We start from the raw sequence: 3,951 nt of genomic DNA on the forward strand, positions 1-3,951 counted from the left end.
ATATGGTTAACCGGTTAACGCAAGGCAGAAAAGAATTTTCTAAAAGTTTTCAAACAGTGTTAACCGGTTAACGCATATGGTTAACCGGTTAACGCAAGGAAAAATTCACACGTTCGGCTAGAAAAAGTGCTTTGAAGTATCAAATGTTGATACGAAAAATGACGTCAATTTTAAATGAATTGTTCATTAAAATTTTCGAGCAGGGGCGCTGACCGGGCAGCGGAACACCCGTTCCCGCTGTCCGGGCAGCGGACCCCCGGCTAACTCTGCGTAGTGTGATCGGTCGTTGAAATTTAATTTGATTTTAATTAATTAAAGAGGTTAATAATAATAATAATAATAATAAAAGTGTTTATTATTGTCTTGTGGTGATCGGTTATGGCCTTAGTTTTCCTTTATTTTGCTTTGGGTTTTTAAAATACGACCTGCGTGTCGTGCCTCTCTCTTAATCTCCCAAATGTAACTTCTTTTCTCATCTCACTCCCTCGTATGTAAAACGAGTTTCTTTTATGTAAAGTAATGATATGAAGAAAGCAAAGAAGTCAGTGCCAAAGGAGGACAACCTTGAAGATCTTGCTTGGAGAAGCTTAGATCGTTGTAGGTTAGCTTAGGTTCTCTCATTGGCTTGGGAGAACAATTGCGCTAGGGGCCATAACTGTTTCATTTTGTTTGTATGTATGTTGATGCATATGAATGTATGTTGATGCATGTGAGAGACGGTTTATATGATAAACAAGCCGGTGAGATCAGAATAATTGCAATTCCCTCAAATTAAATATTAAGTTTATGCTTTCCAAGTTTTAACACTCATCAAGACTAATAATGGATAATGTAGGTTTCGCCTACGCGAGGTGCATGATCTATATATTAGTAAGGTGCGATGGGATAATTGTAATATCCAACTGTTAAAACAATGGGTCAAACTTAACTAAACAAATTATAATAAGATTATATATATGTTTAGAAGCAAGAGTTAGGAATAATCCATATGATGGATTGGAATAAGGAGTTATTCACCCAACTGAAATTTTCGAGAGTTGTATGAGATACAATTGGAAGGAGTTCCTACCTAAATAACCTAGTTTTGTGTAATCCGCCTACGCGGACTTAGAACGAAGTGAAATATGGATCTCGACCCACTAGAAGATCTTCCAACGGGATTTTCCGAATCAAATGATGAGGGTCATTTGTTTTGAATAAAATAGTGGGAGCATGTTTAATTAAAGGCCTAATTAAATATGTCAATGATACTTATATTTTCTTTAATTCTTATGTAGATTACCATGACAACAAACACCTCTAACAACATCTTGCGATCGATCCTTGACAAAGAAAAATTGTCTGGGACAAATTTTCTAGATTGGCACCGAAACCTGAGGATTGTCCTCAAACATGATAAAAAGCTGTATGTCTTGGAGACACCTGTTCCTGAAGAGGAACCTCCTAGTTCTGCACCTAAGGCAGAAAGAGATGCTTATAAGAAGCATGTCGATGATGCCAATGAGACTGCTTGTCTCATGCTAGCTACCATGAACTCAGAATTGCAAAAGCAACATGAGAACATGTCAGCGTTCGATATGATCGAACACCTGAAGATGCTCTATTAAGAGCAAGCAAGGCATGAGAGGTTTGAAGTCTCAAAAGCCCTTTTTCAAAGCAAGTTAGCTGAGGGAGCCCCTGTAGGTCCCCCATGTGCTCAAAACGATTGGGCATGTGGAAAACCTTGAGAGATTGGGTTTTCCCCTCGAAAAGGAACTTGCGACTGATTTGATCTTGCAATCGTTGCTAGATAGATTCAGTCAATTTGTCCTAAATTTCAATATGATTGATATGGACAAATCTCTTCCTGAACTGCTCGCCATGTTAAGAGTTGCCGAGCAGAATCTGAAGTCAAAAGGGAAGTCCATTCTGATGATCGGAAATGGAAAGAGACAGAACAAAAGGCCCACTAAGCAAGATGATAAAGGGAAAGGCAAGGAAGTTGCCAAACCCAAAGCCACCGTTGCTACTTTAAAACCTAGTGGAGGCATAGCAAAAGCAGGCACCTGCTTCCATTGCGGTAAGACCGGACACTGGAAGAGAAACTGCCCAAAGTACCTGGAAGATAAGAAGAATGGAGTAGGGACTTCAACTTCAGGTATTTTTGTTATTGAAATTAATTTATCTATTTCTGCATCATGGGTATTAGATACTGGATGCGGTTCTCACATTTGTACAAATGTGCAGGGACTAAAAAGGAGTAGAAAATTGGCAAAAGGTGAAGTCGACCTACGAGTTGGTAATGGAGCAAAGGTTGCTGCCTTAGCCGTAGGAACTTATGAATTGACTTTACCTAGTGGTTTAATAATTCAGTTAGATAACTGTTATTATGTACCTGCAATTAGCAGGAATATTATTTCCGTTTCTTGTTTGGATAAGTTTGATTTTTCATTCATAATAAAGAACAATTGTTGCTCAATTTATTTGAATGATATATTCTATGCTACTGCACAAATGAACAATGGACTATATGTCCTTGATCTTGAAATGCCTATTTATAACATTAATACTAAAAGGATGAAACCTAATGAGTTAAATCCAACTTACCTTTGGCATTGTCCATTAGGCCACATAAATGAGAAACGCATTTCCAAACTCCATAAAGATGGATTGTTGGACTCTTCTGATTATGAATCATATGAGACATGCAGATCTTGTTTAATTGGAAAGATGACAAAGTCTCCATTCACAGGAAAAGGTGAAAGAGCTAATGATATTTTGGCCCTCATACATACTGATGTATGTGGTCCACTGAACATACCAGCCAGAGGAGGTTTTCAGTACTTCATCACATTCACGGATGATTTCAGTAGATATGGTTATGTGTATTTAATGAAACACAAATCAGAGTCCTTTGAAAAGTTCAAGGAATTCAAGAATGAAGTACAAAACCAACTAGGTAAGAATATTAAAGCTCTTCGATCAGATCGAGGTGGTGAATATTTGAGCTTAGAGTTTGATGACCATCTGAAAGAGTGTGGGATCCTATCCCAACTCACTCCTCCTGGAACACCCCAATGGAATGGTGTGTCTGAGAGAAGAAATCGAACCCTGTTAGACATGGTCCGATCCATGATGAGTCACGCCGATCTTCCAAACTCCTTTTGGGGACATGCGCTATTGACAGCAGCTTACACACTTAACCGTGTTCCATCCAAAAAGGTTGAAAAGACACCATATGAGATATGGAGTGGTAAGAAACCACATATGTCTTACATGAAGATTTGGGGTTGTGAAGTTTATGTGAAACGACAAATTTCAACTAAGCTTGAGCCCAAATCTAACAAATGCTTATTTGTGGGGTATCCTAAAGAAACAAGAGGATATTACTTCTACAATCCTTCTGAGGGCAAAGTGTTTGTCGCTCGAACTGGAGTTTTCCTAGAAAAGGATTTTATTTCCAAAGGAACCAGTGGGAGGAAAGTAGAGCTTGAAGAAATTCAAGAATCACAAAGCATCGATACACCTATGGAGGAATTAGAGCAGGAAACACAAGTGGTTGTGGAAGAGCAACTTGCTCAAGTAGAACAAGACCAGCGTAGGTCAGGCAGGATACGTCACCTACCTGAGAGATATGGATATCTCATAACAGATCAAGGTGATGTATTACTCATGGATCAAGATGAGCCTGTGACCTACCAAGAGGCCATAACTGGTCCCGAGTCTGAGAAGTGGCTAGAGGCCATGAAATCCGAAATAGATTCCATGTACACGAACCAAGTTTGGAACTTGGTAGAGCCTCCTGTAGGAGTTAATCCTATAGGATGCAAGTGGGTCTTCAAAAAGAAGACTGACATGGAAGGTAAGGTACATACCTATAAGGCAAGACTGGTTGCAAAAGGATATAAACAAATTCATGGTGTTGACTATGATGAAACCTTTTCACCAGTTGCAATGCTTAAACCTATTCGG

This window comes from Lathyrus oleraceus, chromosome 6 (genome assembly GCF_024323335.1).
Source record: "Lathyrus oleraceus cultivar Zhongwan6 chromosome 6, CAAS_Psat_ZW6_1.0, whole genome shotgun sequence".
Taxonomy (NCBI): domain Eukaryota; kingdom Viridiplantae; phylum Streptophyta; class Magnoliopsida; order Fabales; family Fabaceae; genus Lathyrus; species Lathyrus oleraceus.